Here is a 17,499-nt window from a genome sequence, read left to right on the forward strand (position 1 = left end):
CAGACCTAAGAAATGATCCTATCCAAGTCCAGTCTGCTATATCAGTGACTTTAACTAGGGTTACTTTCAGGGGTGTAGTGAAGGGTTACTTCAGGAGCTTAGGGAACTTACAGGAAACTACACCACTGGGAAAAAAGGCCACCTTCCCCCAGCTATTGTTAATTGCTTATATATTCTAACGGAAGGGAGGAGCCTTGTGCGTGTCTATGAAACCTAGGGAGCGTCCCTAATGAATTGCTTCCAGATCCCATATAAAGTGCCTCATGACCTACTTGTATGCTGCCTCTTGAGCCGCTAATGTGCTGCCTCATGAGCCCTGTCACCCTCTGTATCTCCCCCCACACACACACACACAAATAGAAGGCCAAATCTTATAAGGGTCTTATCTGGGTAATTGTGGCTGCAGTGATGTCAAGGCAGCAGTGGCCACGTCATGCCCAGAAGACATCCCACAACTCTATAACTTACAATTTGAACTACAAAACAACTTGTGATTATCCTGGGGACTCCCTGGGCTCTAGAACAGTTTTCCAGCTCAATTTAACTGTCCTTCTCTATAGCGACTGTTCACTAAATCTCGGTCACTATTGTTATTCCATTATTTCTCATGCTACAAAAATGGAAAGGAAAATAAAGGAACGAGAGCGTCGCTCCGAGTAATCATATGAGGCGTATTGATCCCCTGAGGTGGGGAAGCCATGAGTAGGTCTCTTATCCCCCACACAGCTTAAGACTACACCCTCGCTCAAAATCCATGTTAGCTCCCTGTTCTTAAACTGGGTATGACAGTAGGCACCTGTAACCCTATCCATTGGGACGTATAGTCAGGAGAGTTGGAAGGAAAGATGGAGGAAGAAAAGAGGAGAAGGAATGAGAAGAGTCGAGTTTGAGCTATGCAGCCAAACTGTACTACTCAGTGAAAACATTAAATGCAGATTCTTATGGCTAATGTGCCCTCATATGTGTGTGTGTTTGCATGTGTGAGAGATACACACGTGTCACATACTTGTAAATGAAGCCAAAACTTCCAGAAGGATAAACTATATAAATGGTAACTATTTTCCTCCGGGAAATAGAGTTGAGGAATACAGTTAATGGAAATTTTTTACTTTTGAATTATATTTCTATTTTAGCTCATTTTCATGATGAAACTAGTTTCTCTGATTTGGGTATGCATGTATTCTTTTGTCATATTTTAACTACACCACCCTTGTATCATGCCCAAATACTAATGTTTCATATAGCCTCATGTCAAAGCTCAAAAATTACTATTAATATACCATTGACCAGCTGAACAGATCTTATATGAAAGCTGTTAAGTGCTTCTTTTCTGCTCTTTTCATGCTCTGAACTTCGACCAAGGGACCCATGCAGTATTTAGTTGTCATGCCCTCCAGAAAGGTAGCTCCTGGGCTGTCCTTTTTCTCCTGATTTTGACTTTTTACAAAGTAGTAGCTATAGATGCTCTGTGGAAAGATGCTAAACTTGATTTTGGCTGATGCTTTCCCACCACTGAATTCAAATTCAGGTTAGAACAAAAACCACAGAAATTATACCAGTCATTTTCTGCTATCATTAAGAAGCACACAGTAGGGGCTGGAGTGATGGCTGAGGGGTTAAGAGCACTGACTCTTCTTCCAGAGGTCCTGAGTTCAAATCCCAGCAACCACATGGTGGTCCGATGCCTTCTTTTGGTGTGTCTGAAAATAGTGACAGTGTTCTCACGTACATAAACTAAAGAAATAAATCTTTTTTTAAAAAAATTTTTATTTATTTTATGTGAGTACAGTCACTGTCTTCATGCACACCAGAAGAGGGTATCAGATCTCGTTACAGATGGTTGTGAGCCACCATGTGGTTGCTGGGAATTGAACTCAGGACCTCTGGAAGAAGAGTCAGTGCTCTTAACCACTGAGCCATCTCTCCAGCCCAAGAAATAAATCTTTAAAAAGGAGAAGCACACAGTATAATTATGTCCTTGCTACTTGTGGTAGCTTGCATCACTTGTTTTAGGAGTGTCTTCTGGGTGTCCCTATTCAAAATGTACTAGTTTTTTTCTTTTAGAATTAATGTTTTGTTTGGCGATAGTTTCAGGCTATTTTTCCTCCATATTTTACCCACTAATCCTTTGATAATTCTTTCCAAAATTGATTAGTACTGTCATACTTGCTAAATGATGACTTTCACTTCTGACCCTCCTTCTACATGTATTAATGAGTATTCTATTGTGCAGAAGACTTTTCCCTTCTTTTTGAACTGGTGAGATACCTCAGCAGTTAAAATGCATATTTTCTTGCAGAGGACACATGTGTGGTTACCAGCACGCACTTTGGATGGTTCAGAATGGCCAGTAACTCCAGCTCAAAGGGACCTTTATGCCCTTTTCTGGCCACCTTATACACACACATGATCTCTAATAAAAATAAACTAAATACAGACCATTTTTAAAAAGTTTTTCTTTCTCCTGATATATGAAATCAACTATTTAAATAATCATACATTTGATAAGAGAATGTATTGTCACAATTTTAAACTTGAATGTTTCACATTAAATGTGGTATAGAAAGGTAATGGCTGTTTATATATGATATGTCATGTTTTTCACAAATCTCTCCATATTTTTATTTGGGCTTTGGAACCTTTCTCCAACAGTTTAATGAGTTCTTTGCATGGTCAGAATCCTAACCTATCTGTCATGCAACCCGCACATATTTGCTTCCTAATTTGGTTTTCCTTTAGTTTTTCTTTCTTTTGTTTGTTTGTGGTTTTGTTTGGGGGAGAAGGCTGTGTTTTGCTATATATCTCCCAGGTGACTTCAAAGTCAAGATCTTCTTGCCTCAGTCTCTGGAATATTATAACTGCCCAGTTTTTTTAAACATTGATTGTAATGGGGCTTTCTATCATGCAAAATTCACAATGATAGTAATAGTTATTTTCCTTTTACATCATGTGGACATTTTTACCAATGATACAAAGTAAGAATACAACTGTGCATGGTGGCAAAGACCTGTAATTCCAGCACTGGGAGACTCATGCATTAATTTAAGCCTGGAGAGATGGCTCAGCCAGTAAAGGCATTCAACACAAAGCCTGATAACCTGAGTTCCATCCTTGATGTCCACAGACCTCCACACACATGTCACCTCCACATGTATGCTGTCGTGTGTACACACACACATGTGCTTGCATGCAAAATAAATTAATATTGAAAAGCAAACTTTGCATAAAATCAGACAGTGGTACTAATTATACTGGTATTCACCCCACACTTTCAGAGGAAGTGAAGACCTTGTTCAAGTCATAAAACCAATTTTTTTATCCAACTTTAATTACTAATCATGTTTTAAAATTATTTTCGGTGTGACAAAACAGGAAGCACACATGATCTATGTGCCAGATGCCCACATACAATTATTGTCTCACTTAAAAAGCTGATATTGGCACGTTTTTTTTGGACACCCAGTGCAGGGGAATGTTGGGGGTGGGGGGTCGTTAAGGGGGTGGATGGGAGGAATACCTGTATAGGGGAGGAGGAGGGGATGGGGGCTTATGGACAGGAAACCGGGAAAGGGAATAACATTTGAAATGTAAATAAATATATCTAATAAAAAATAAAAGCTTTTAACTTAATTTTTATTTTATGTGTATGGGTGCTTTTCCTATATGTATTTCTATGGGTCGCTTCATTTTTGGTGCCTTCATAGGCCAGAAGAGGGCATCAGATTCCTAGAACTGGATTTTACAAACAGTTGTGAGATGCCATGTGGGTGCTGGGAATCAAACCTGGGTCCTTTGGGAGAGCAGCCAGTAGTCTCAACTACGGAGCCAGCTCTCCAAACTCCTGTATTTTTGTTTTTAATTCATGCATCATAGCTGTGCATATTAAATACCTTTTTGTTTTGTTTTTGTTTGGTGGTTATTTTTTGAGACAGGGTTTCACGGTGTGGTCCTGGCTCTCCTGGACCGCACTCTGTAGACCAGGTGGCCTAGAACTCACAGAGATCCACCTGCCTCTTCCTTCCAAGTGCTGGGATGAAAGCCAGGCATCACCACTGCACAGATGGAACATTATTTTTTTACTCCATTTAAATTAAGTTAATTTCATTTTTATAAGGGAGAGTTGGAATTTTATTAGCAGTATTTCAATATGTAAATAAAATTGAATTTCTCTCCTGTGAAGAATACACTGGGCAAATGCAATATACACAGCTATAAGTAGAACAGCATACTTTTTCTCTGATGAGAATCCCATTGAACAGAATGTATCCAAATCCTATATTTTTACTCTTTTTTTTTTACTCTTTTTTTTTTTTTTTTAAGATTTATTCTGTGTATGAGTACTCTCGCTTTCTTCAGACACACACCAGATGAGGGCATCAGATATCATTGCAGATGATTGTGAGCCACCATGTGGTTGCTGGGATTTGAACTCAGGACCTCAGGAAGAGCAGTCAGTGCTCTTAACCACTGAGTTAAGCCCCCGAATCCTATATTTTTAATTTTTAAATATTCACTTCACATTACGCCCTCTAGGTTTATCCATGTTGTCCCAAATGACAGCATGCCATGCTTGTGTGGTTGAGTGGTCCATTGTATACATGTACCATGGTTTTCTTATCAAACTGAAAACCTTTCCTTACAGGAGAAGAATCAACAGAATGAAGACACAATCTACAATTAAATATTTGATAAGGAATTAATATCCAGAATATTGAAGGAGTTCGAAATGCAAAGTAGAAAAAGAGAACACAGATAACTCGACGTAGAAGAAAAAATATGTAGCAGACCTTAACAGATATTTTCTAAACAAAAACTGCTCAATGTCTCACTACACATTAGGAATCGCAAATCAAAAAACCACCTTGCAACGGATAGAATGACATTATCAAAGGGGCAGGTACAGGTCAAACACAAAGACTTCCAACTGCTGGACTGAGCAACTAGGAACAAATTAGTGGCCATTCTAGGAAACGGGCTAATGTGTACATTGCCAAAGGGAATGGCAATGGATGAGATGGGCACTGTTTATAGAGCGCCTGACAGTCCACCTCCTCTGAAGCCACTTTGCCCTTTCCTTTGTGTGTATTATCGGATTGCCTAATTGTAACAGGACTGCAATTAAACAAACTCTGGGTAAAAGAAACCGCTAAAGAATGAAAAGACTACCATGATTACTTAAATATTTACGATTCATTTGGTATTGAGTTTCTCGGAGTAAAATATTAAAATCGAATATTAATGGGGAAAACAGCTGGTGCTGAATATTCAAGCTCCCAGAGGAACATATTAATGAATCATTTCTAAAGCTAGACAGTTTCGTGCTTAATCTGTTCAAGGGATAGGAACACAGTCTTTTCTCAATTATAGTTTTCTAAAATGAATATAAATACCTCATTAGTCTGTTCCCAAAATGGAAATGGCCCTTTGACATTACAATAATAAATGTTTGTTGGAAGAAATTTAGGCATTAACCTAGTCTGGAAAGGAGAAATGAGATATGGAGTTTCAATTTTGCAAGATTAAAAATGTTCTAGCAGGGAGATGAGTTGCAGCTCAGTGGCAAGGAACTTGCCTAATATTCAGGCCATCAGCACTGAAAACACCACAAAAGCAATGCTCTGTGGGATTGATGTGATGATGGTTACATACGATTGTGGGAATTTAATGGCATTAAACTGGGCACTTACAATGAATAAATTAGTAAAAATTTTGTAGTGCACATTTTATCACAATTTTTAAAACATTTCAAAAGGACCAATAGTTTGTACGTTGAAGCAACAGGATCATAACTTTGGGGCCAATCTAAGCTATTTAGCAAACCCCTAGTGGGAGGAAGGAGGAAAAGAGGGAGGAAGACAAGAGACACACTGAAGAATGGGGGGGACAGAGAAAGAAACAAAGACAAAGACAAAAATATCACCCTCTGGCCCCATTACATATGTTATCATGTAGAATCTCTCGTCCATCGATCCATCCATCCATCCATTCAGCAGATAGTTACCAAAATGCCAGCAATATGCAAGACATATCTTGGTGCTAAGAATAGAACAAAAAGCTCTTTTGGTGCTAACTCCTATTTTTAAAGATGTATTCTCTTTCTATTTTTTTGCATGCATATATGTCTGTTTGACTCTCTGTCACATGTGTGGAGGTGCTTATGGAGAGAAAAGCTCAGGTCCCCTGGAGCTGGAGTCACGGGTGATTACGAGCCGCCCAGTGTGGGTGTTGTGAACTGATCATGGGTCCACTGCAAGGGCTGCAAGGGCTCTTAACTGCTGAGCCATCTCCTCATACCCTCTGAACTAAGTTTTAATTGGAGAAACAGAATATACATAAATAAATAATAGACAAGCATGAAATATTTTCAGATAGTAGTAAGTGGTGTAGAAAATAAGACAGAGGGCTGGAGAGATGGTTCAAAGGTTAAGAGCACTGACTGCTCTTCCAGAGGACCTGAGTTCAAATCCCAGCAGCCCCATGGTGGCTCACAACCATCTGTAATGAAATCTGATGTCTTCTTCTGGTGTGTCTGAAGACAGCTACAGTGTACTTAAAGATGATAAATAAATAAATATTTTTAAAAAACTCAACTCATTTAAAAAAGAAAATAAGAAAAGAGATGTAATGTGATGGAGAGATTATATATTTTTTGGAGTTCTGGGAATCAAATCAAGAATGTCAACTACTCTAGACAAGTACTTTAACAATAAGTTATGTCCTCAGCCCAGGGGTCTCCCCCAAATCTGTGGGCTTCAAACAAACATGATAGATCAAAAGTATTTCCAAAGAGCTTTGAAGGGGCTCGAGACCCCATATGAACAACAATGCCAAGCAACCAGAGCTTCCAGGGACTAAGCCACTACCTAAAGACTATACATGGACTGGACCCTGGACTCTGACCTCATAGGTAGCAATGAATATCCTAGTAAGATCACCAGTGGAAGGGGAAGCCCTGGGTCCTGCTAAAGACTGAACCCCCATGAACGTGATTGTTGGGGGAGGGCGGCAATGGGGGGAGGATGGAGAGGGGAGCACCCATAACGAAGGGCAGGGGGAGGGGTTAGGGGGATGTTGGCCCGGAAACCGGGAAAGGGAATAACATTCGAAATGTAAATAAGAAATACTCAAGTTAATAAAAAAAAAGTATTTCCAAAACATTGCCTCTAGCTTGGCATAGTGATACACACACGTGTCATCCGAGTCCTGGGTAAGTAAGTCAAGAGGATCACAAGTTTACAAGCCATTCTGAACTACACAGAGAGACCCTGTCTCAAAAATAAAATATCTCGGTTGTGAGCCTAGCCTTTAACAGTTGAGCCATCTCTCAAATCCTTCCAAAATGAAGTAAAATGAAATGAAAAACAAAACAGAGAGGAGAAAACACTTGCATTGCTACTAAAAAAAAAAGGGCACAGTTCTTTTGCTGTTATTTTCTAAGAAATCTATGATAACTACTCTTCAACAAGCAGTTACATTATACTATATTATAAGTCACTGGAAGGGGTTTTGAAGTATACAAGAGAATATTCATACCTATATGCTGATACTATGTTGTGGGACATTCAAGGATTTGGGTGTTCTTGGAGAGTTATCCAACCAGTCCAGTGCATACTAAGGGATGACAGTATGAGAAATGATCCTATGATTTTTTTTTAAAAGAGCATTTGGATACAACTGAAGAAAAAGCGAGAGCATGCCATGTGGACAGCTGGAAGCACAAGTGGAAAGGCAAGTCATATGACTTGGGCTCAAGAGCAACTCTCTGGCTGCTGTGTTGAGATTAGACTAAAGGAGGTCAAAGAAAGAAACGGGACAAAATTAAGACGCCATTACAATAACACAGGTAGAAAATGGAGGCAGCTGAAACCACGGTAGTGGGAGCGAAAATGCTATGTATATATTGAAGGAGAAGAGAATGGAATTTTCTCAAGTGCTGTGCTTAGACAAGGGCTGATTTTGACTGGGTGTGTCCTTCTTATACAACTTATGAGTTCTTTCTTAACTAGACTCCAAAATTGAGTAGAAAGGTGAGTATTTGGGAGTGAGTAGCTGAGTGGTAGAATTCTTGGGTAGCTTAGCATATATAAAGCCCTGAGTTTGGTTCTCAGCACTAGAAGAAACATGGGGTATACTTAGCTAAATGTAAAAGGGGAAACATAATATAATATTGTTGTTTGTTTATTTATTTATTTATTTATTTAAGCTTCGAATAGGGCTTAGACATGGCTTAGTGGTTAAGAGCAAACACTAGTCTTACAAAGAGTTCAGTTTCCAGTACTCATGTCAGGTAGCTTACAACTGTCTGAACTCTAACTCTGAATGACCCATCTTCTTCTGGCCTCTGAAGGCACCCCACAAGTGTGTCATATGCAGAGAGAGAATGAGAGTCAGAGACAGCAGGAGACAGATACAATCACAAAACTAATTAAAAAAAAAGTTTAGGGTTGGGGATTTAGCTCAGTGGTAGAGCGCTTGCCTAGCAAGAGCAAGGCCCTGGGTTCGGGTCCCCAGCTCGAAAAAAAAAAAAAAAAAAAAAGAAAAAAAAAAAAAAAGTTTATATCTATGACAAATATCAGAAAATCTTGAAAAATGACCTAAAAGCCCTGTCCTGGCACACCCACAACAAAACATTTCTACAGTTTGGGGTGCATACTATTTGTTCCTCTGGACATGTGATAACTTTATAATCTGTTTAAATAAAAAGAACACAAAAGGCTGGAGGCTAGCTCAGTGGTTAAGAGCAGTGACTGCTCTTCCAGAGGTCCTGAGTTCAATGGACTTACATATAATAAATAAATACATTTTAAAAAAAAGAATACAAAACTAATTATATTTTTCTTCTGTCATAGCTTACCAAACTTTGTACAAATAATACTTTGGTCTTATTTTCTTCTTTGGTATGAGGAAGTTTTTAATTAATGTTGCAATAATATGACAAAGTTTTGACAAGCTCTTCTTTTTTTTTACATATTTGGCTTTTTCCTCTCACATTTACATTTTGGTTCATCAATAATTCTGAAAAAACAAAATACAAAATTGATCTGAAAATAAAACATATAAGAATAGCTGGATGTGAGGGGTGCGGGGCTGGGGGCGGCGGGGGCTCCGGGGCCACGCTGGGGGTCCCCGGGCTAATGCTGACGAGGCCCGCCATCCTCAGGACGCATTTCTCATGCTCCGGTCATGGCCACAAGACCACCATCTTTATGGACGCCAAGGAGTCGAGCACCGTGTTCGAACTGAAGCGCATCGTTGAGGGCATCCTCAAGCGGCCGCCAGAGGAGCAGCGGCTGTACAAGGACGACCAGCTCCTCGATGATGGAAAAACTCTGGGCGAATGTGGCTTCACCAGTCAGACAGCAAGGCCACAGGTCCCAGCCACAGTGAGCCTGGCCTTTGAGCAGATGACACCTTCGAAGCGCTGCGTATTGACCCCTTCTCCAGCCCTCTGGAGCTTCCGGATGTGATGAAGCCACAGGACTCTGGAGGCAGTGCCAATGAACAAGCTGTGCAGTGAGAGCCCCAGGCCTACCCCCTAGAAACCCATTCCCCCAATAATAAAAGACTTGGCTGTCAAAAAAAAAAAAAAGAATAGCTGGATGTATTTAAATTGCATTATATTAAGCTATGCAATAATATAAGAAAGTTGCTATTAATAATTCATACAATGAGTTGATAATATTTCTAGGCCTTTTGTGCCTTGAGCATTTGGTTTTCCAGACTGTTTTTCTGTGTCCATGATAATTTTATCTACCATTTAATCAGAAGCTGACAGATTTCATTAGAGTGAGTCAGATACACTAAAATATAACCTAATATGCTCAAATATATAAAACATGCAAGATCACAGACAGGCAAGAATTACTATTTGACAAACTCTTACTGGCTCTGCTCTGTAAACACAGGTCTCTAATAAATTGTATTTCATGAATTTCCTAGAAAAATAGTACAGTGATTATGAAAGGTTTTTAAAGTAAAAGAACTACCATATGATCCAATAATCTAACTTCTCTGTATTTATCCAGAACAACTGACATTGGGATCTGAAAGCAATATTTGAACTCCCATATTCATTTTTGCATTATCCATAACAGCTAAAATATAGAAACAACTGTGGCTAAACAGATTAAGAAAAGGTGTTGCCCATCTCAAAGGTTTTTTTTTTTAACACAGAAATGTTCCTAACCAAAGGAAGAACAGGGACAAAAAATGGAATAGAGACTGAAGGAAGAGCCAACCAGGGACTGCCCCACCTGGGGATCCAGCATGTCCGCACACCAAACCTTACACTGCTGCGATGGTCAGGAGGCTGTTGCTGACAGGAACCTAGTGTGGCTGTTCCTGAGGAAGTCCAGCCAGCAACTGACCAATGCAGATGTGGATGCTTGGAGCCAAGCATCAGACTGAGCTCAGGGAGCCTGGTGGGGGAGCTGGCAGAAGAACTGGAGGAGCTGAGGGGGATTGCAGCCTCACTGGAAGAACAACATAGGCCGGCCTGACCACCCAGTTCTTCCAGAGTCTAGACCTCCAACCAAGGAGTATACCGGGAGGGACACATGGCTCCAGATAATATGTAGCAGAGGAAGGCCTTGCCTGACAGCAATGGGAGGGGAGACCCTTGGTCCCAGGGAGGCTTGATGCCCCAGAGTATGGGGATGCTGGAGCAGTGGGGCAGTACAGTGTGGGTGGTTAGGGGAGCACCCTCATGCAGGCAAAGGGGAGGGGGAGGGCAGATGTGGAATGGGGGTTGGTGGAGAGGTAACTGGGAAGTGGGGTATCCTTTGAGATGTAAATGAATGGAATGATTAATAATATTAAAAGAAAGAAAGAAAAGGTGTTGTATGACATGGTGAAATGTTATGCAGTATCAAAGATAACACCACACAGGTAACAACAGGGCTCAACCTGGACATTATGCTAAGTGAAATAAACCAGCCGCAGAAAGAGATATACTGCAGGATTGTACTTATATGTGGAGTCTAAACTATTCAAATGCATAGGAGTAAAGACTAGAATAATGGATGCCAGTAGCTAAGAAGAGTGTATGCCAGGGACTAGAGGGCAGAGAACATGGAGAGATGCCGTTTAATGGTTATAAAGTTTCAGCTATGCAATAGAACTGAGTTATAGATATTTGTGTGTGTGTGTATATATATATGTGTGTGTGTGTGTGTGTATGCAATTAACAATACTATGCTATGTGCTTAAAATTGATTAAGTGTTACATCTCAAGATCAGAAACCTCTCATCCTTACTAGGCGTCACTGAATGCTTCATGTATAGTTTTCCATGCCCAGTGAATAATTTTCCACAGACTAGTTTCTAGCACTGTGGATTCTGGCCCTTATTTATCTTCAGTTACACATTGGAAAATTCTGGCTGCTATGTGCTTGTTAGATCAAGATCTGATCTTTGTCCTGCACCATTAGTCAGCACATTGAGAAGCAGGAGTATTCCTGGAAGCCATTTCTATGCTAAAGTGACTGGCTATGTACAGAAGTAACTGCCAGTAATGTGAATGTATCTCATTAAATCCCTCATAAATGTAAATAAAATTCAATCTCTCCTCTGTATGGCCACAAAAATGTCCACAGCCACGTCAGTGCTAACCTCACCCTGAGAATGAGCAATGGAGAAATTGAAATGAAGAGAGAATTTTGTTTTGTCTGACTTCATTTTGTTTTGATCAAATTTTTTGTTTATTTGTTTTGATCTTTTTTGAGACAGGGTCTTGAAGAACTCGGTCTCACTTCAAACTTACTTTGTAGCTAAGGATGACCTTGAAGTCCTGGCTCCATCTCCCAAGTGCTAAGATTATGTGTATGCACCACTGCATCTGCCTCTGCTGTGACTGATTTCAACAGAATTACTTGATTCTCGCACATAGCCATGTTGGTGCACTACCAGGACCTTGTAAGGAGCTGCTCCTGGTAAAGGGCGATACCATTTAACTTCATTAGTTTCACATATAAATCTGGTGCTAAAAGTGGGATACAAAAGAGAACAAGGCAATGAGTGTAGCTCCATGGTAGGGGAACTTGCTTAACATTCGTAAACCCTGTATTTGATCTCAAAGTCAAAACCATAAAACAAAGAAAGCAGTTAAGAATAATACCAAGGTTTTTGGTCTGTATAACTAAGTGGGTAAAGTTACCATTTACTGAACATGTAGAAGATTAAGAAATCTTCGGTTCAGATCCGTTCTGAAATTTCCTTGAAGTTGTTGAAGTATAGGACATCTTCAACAATAGTCCTAGCCAACTATGAAGAACCACACCAATAACCAGCCCTGATTGATACTCGTAAAGGTGCAGTAGTGGCACTCATCTTAGCAGTAACCAACAGCTATCATATTGGACTTAAAACCTGCTCAACAGGAGAGAAACCATGTCTGATACTGAAAATCTAACCTACTACCCAGGGCTACTGAGGTCATACATCTTAGAGGAGAATCCACTACAGAAACTTTACTAAACTAGAATAACTCTTTTTAAAATTTTTATTTGTTTGTTTGTTTGTTTATTATGAGTATATCGTAGCTGTCTTCAGACATACCAGGAGAGGGTGTCGGATCCCATTACAGATGGTTGTGAGCCACTGTGTGGTTGCTGGGATTTGAACTCAGGACCTCTGGAAGAGCAGTCAGTGCTCTTAACCACTGAGCCACCTCTCCAGCTCCTGGACTGCATTATAAATACCCATCCTTATACCCACATATAAATATATATCTAACCCCTTGTCTTTGCAGCAGATGGAGTCCATCTCAGAAAACTTCAACTAATCAAAATATGGAGAACAGGTGGTTATGGGGTGCCTGGCCCAAACGGCAACTTCAACAATTTAACTCCTGCAAGTAAGGCTCAGGAAAAATCACAAAAGAGAGGATGGAAAAAGCCAGAGCCATGGGACTACAAAGTCTGCTATAAGATTGTATCTCATAGAAATTATTGGGAAGCTATGCACATGCTACCTCTACAATATGATTGCCTAAACAAGACCTGAACAATGGCAACACTACTAGATGTGTTAAAGTGGTAGGGGGAAATCCCAAGGGACGCCATCTCTAAAGAAAGAATTATAGGCAACTGAGAGAGGGAAAATTAATCTTCATCATGGATGAATCCCCTAATTGATTATTGAACACCAGGTGGTCAGCTCTGAAATCACACACACACACACACACACACACACACACACACACACACAACAGTAAACAGACTCAGCAGCTTATAGTTACATATTTATGCAGACATGGAACAATAATTAAACAAAAATAATCCATAAATTGGAAAGGTAGCGAGGGAGCATGGGAGAGGTTAGACAGAGAGGACACTAAAAGGGATGCTGAAAGAAAGGGGCAGAAGGAAACGGTGTATTTTAATTGAAATTTTTAAAATTGTTTTTGAATATTTATTTAATGTATATATTATATGTATATGAGTGCTTTATCAGCATGTATGCCTGAATGCCAGAAGAGGGCATCAGACCCCATTATAGGTGTTGTGAGCCACCGTGTGGTTGCTGGGATTTGAACTCAGGACCTCTGGAAAAGCAGTCAGTGCTCTTAACTACTACTGGGCCATCTCTCTGGCACCCCCCCCCTTTTTAATTGTTACAAAAAAAAGTCTTCAGAATCAAAATGAGAAGTTCAGTTTTGGAAGTGATGGTGCGTGCCTTTGATTCCAGCAGTAAGTAGGCAATAGCAGGCAGATCTCTGAGTTCGAGGCCAGCCTTGTGTACAGAGTAAGTTCCAGGACAACACAGAGAAAACATGTCTAGAAAAACAAAACTAAACAACAAGCAAACAAACAAAAAAAACTTAACATAGGGACTAGAGAGATGGCTCTGCAAGTAAGAGCACTGACTGCTCTTCCAGCAGCTGTTCTTCCAAAGGGTCAAGGTTCAATTCCCAATACCTACATAACACTATGTAGAACACCATTTCCAGGGGATCCTATCTAGCTTCTGGCCTCTGGAGGAACTATACATACTGGGTACTTAGACATACACATGGGCAAAATATTCATCAACATAAAATATAAATAAATCTTTCTTTAAGAAATTAAGGTATCAGGGGGTTGGGGATTTAGCTCAGCGGAGGGGCGTTTGCCTAGCAAGCACAAGGCCCTGGGTTCGGCCCCCCGCCCCAGAAAAAAAAAAAAGAAATTGAGGTATCTATTAGGCAATTAACAGGAAATATCAGTAGGTTATCAGTCTAGACAGAGTCCAAAATGGAAGTTGATTAAAGGGGGAAAATAGCAAGACTATAGATGGTAAACTGCTTTTGATAACATGCAGTAAGATATGGTAGAGTTAAAAATGGTGGCACATACCATAAACCTAGCATTGTGGTAACTGAAGCAGAATCACAAACTGAACTCCATAAACTCTCAAAAGGTGTGGGGCGAGGGAGATAACTAAACTGATGAAGTATTTGACACACAAGGTTCCGAGTTTGATGCGTCCCCAGCACCTGCATCAAAAAGCAAGACAATATAATCTGTATAAAGTCTATAACCCTAGTGCCAGGGAGGCGGAGACAGGAAGTTCCCCCGGACTCACTGGCCAATGAGTCTAGCTCAATCCAGGAGCTCCAGATTCAGTGTGAGACTTGGTCTCAAAAAAAGGAAAAGATGGATAACAATTTTTAAATCGGTCTCAACCGTACACAGGCACACATACTCACGCACTCAGGACAACAAACAAACAAACAAACAACAATATACGTATGAGGGAATGAGGAAGAGAAAACGAGTGGGTAGGAATTTCATTAGAGAAGTTGGAAAAAAAGATGTAAGGAGGTCAAGAAAAGAAGTGATAAAGTCAAAAAGAGCCAGGAGAGTACTGGTGTCCAACAAGCCAAGTATAAGGTTTCAAGTTGGATGGAGCGATCAGCTATTTCCAATTGTGTGAGGAAAGATAGTTGAACACTAGGATCAACCCAGTGGTCATACAAAAGAAGAAATACAAACGGAAATAAGCATGAAAAGCTGTTCTGTTTCCCCAGTGATCCAAGTGATGCAAATTGAGTAGCTGTTTTAAAATATATCAAATTGGTAAAGATTAAAAGGTTATTACTATTAATACTATTTGATTATTGATCAAAGAATGAAACTATAGAACAGTAATCATAGCTCATGGTTTGGAACCTGCTTCTCTCCCCTGGAATTCTTCTCTATATAAGGTTATTTTAACATAGCCATTGTAAGTGGTCCCCAATCACCAACACCAATCCCTGTTTTAGTACTGGGGGTAGACTGAAAGCTTGCTGCATGCTAGGCAAGCACACAGTACCTTAACTATAACCTCAGCTCCGCATCCAGTGCCTTCTTGATTAACACTCAGGCTCCTCCCTTCTTGGTAATTGTAAGTGATGCTGTGATAAAGATCTCCAAAGATGTTCTTTGAGTGCAGATTAGGTTTCTGAATTCTGGAATTGGTAAATAAAAACTACAGGTACTTTCAATTTGGGTGGGCATTGCCATATTGCCTTCAATTTCTTTTCTCATTGATAATATATAAAAATGTCTCTCCCCCATCTTCCACCCACAGTCTTTGAAGCACTGAATAGTAATAATCTTTTAATCTTTACCAATTTGATATATTTTAAAATGGCTACTTAATTTGCATCACTTTGATCACTGGGGAAACAAAACAGCTTTTCATGTTTATTTCCGTTTGTATTTCTTCTTTTGTATGACAACTGGGTTGTTTGCCAAGATTTCCATTTGAAGATGTGCCTTCCTTTTATTTTAATCAATTTGTTAGAATCATGCTACGTAAGTTGAAAATCTTTCCTCTGAATATATTGTCTGGGTTTCAACATTAATTACAGTGTCTTTTAATAGAAGCCTTTAAACCTGTGATCTAAGCTTTCATTACTCCCTTTTAAGGGCTTCTGCCTTCAATGTCCCATCTGATTGTTTTTTAACAAGAGCTACAGAAATGGACTTTAGGATTATTAACCCAAAGCTTAGAGAGAACACGTTTTCTTTTCATAGCTAATCAGGCGTCTGCAACGGGACAAAATTGCTTTTCTCCACCCCAACTTTATATTATTGGCAAAAACCATTACCTAATTGAGACTTCTGTGTATTCAATGGATGCTTCTGTATATTTGGCCTGACAATGCCCAGGGACTAATGGGACTATGTGTTCTCTCTAAAGAAAAATGAGTACAAACATGAAGAAGGCAGCCTAATTGTGTATGTCTTTTACAAAATATAGCATTTTCAGCATATGAAGTGCATTAATTGGTAGCAGCACAATTGCTTTAGATACATTTTGGTTGGTTCCATTTAAAAAGCTCTGTTGAAATAAAGCAATTCTGCTCCAGAGCATTTATGGACATGAGTTCTTTGAAAGCTCTTTAGGGAAGATATCTCTTCCTTGTTTGAGTCACTAGGAAGCCATGAAATGAAGTAAATTACACAGTATCTGTATTCTGTAAGTTGAATGTTTTTTCTTCTAAAAACTCGCAAGTTTCCATTGCCTGTATCCCATCCTTTCTCATCACCTAATATTTACCCTTTCTTGTTCTCCTTTCTACACATTAGACTTCATCCCCATGCACATTTGCCTGTATGTATATATAATAGATACATACAGCTGAGATCCCCACATGAGGGAGAGCATGTGGGCTTTTTCCTTTCACACTTGAGTCATGAAAGAAAATATAAAGATTTTTTTTTCTGGTTTTAACTCCGTAGTGGATTTTGGGGTAGTAAGTGCATAAAAATGCGTTGAATAGTAAAAGTATAAAGCCTATTGTGAAGCCACACAGCTTCAAAATGGCTATTCTCACTGTATAGAAAATTACTGAGATGTTTAGAGCTTAAGGCACTGGGTAATACTTTTATTTCCAAGTTTTTATAATAAAAATTAAATAAATAAATATAAAAGCATGTGCAAGAGACCTTTGCTATGAACTGAATATAATGTTTTTAGTAATTAAGGTGTCAATATTAAAAATGTGGTAAATTCAAATATACGTGATCAATTTCCTATGGAGTAGAGATTTCAGTCTTTGTTTTCCCAAAGTAGTTGGATTATTTAATACATAAATTTTGAATTTGGTAGATGTTCAAAATAAGGCAATTCAAATAGTGTCTGGCCTTCACATACTACAAAAAAAGCTTACAATTTAAAAATTGTTAAAAGTATCACAATGCTGAAAGAGTGAGTAAGTGTGTGTCCTATGACTTAAGTTCAACCTTCAAGAATCACAAGGTGGAAGGAGGGAACTGACTTCCACAATTTTCTTCTGGACCATCATATGTTCACTATGGTACATGAGCACACATACACACACACACACACACACACACAGAGAGAGAGAGAGAGAGAGAGAGAGAGAGAGAGAGAGAGAGACAGAAAAAAAGAGAATGAATTGTAAAACTTTTAATTCAGAGACATTTTAAGCATTCCTGATAGAGAAGCAAAACAATTTGGGACACTAGAATTGTAATTGTTTCTTTTATCCTTAATACTGGAAATGGA

General features: G+C 39.4%; 1 pseudogene; it reads left to right on the forward strand.

Annotated features, from left to right (window-relative positions):
* Window positions 1-9,589, forward strand: part of LOC116888118 — a 53,446-nt pseudogene extending 43,857 nt beyond the window's left edge.
* Window positions 9,590-17,499: the final 7,910 nt, after the last annotated feature.

Source organism: Rattus rattus, chromosome X (assembly GCF_011064425.1).
Source record: "Rattus rattus isolate New Zealand chromosome X, Rrattus_CSIRO_v1, whole genome shotgun sequence".
NCBI lineage: Eukaryota > Metazoa > Chordata > Mammalia > Rodentia > Muridae > Rattus > Rattus rattus.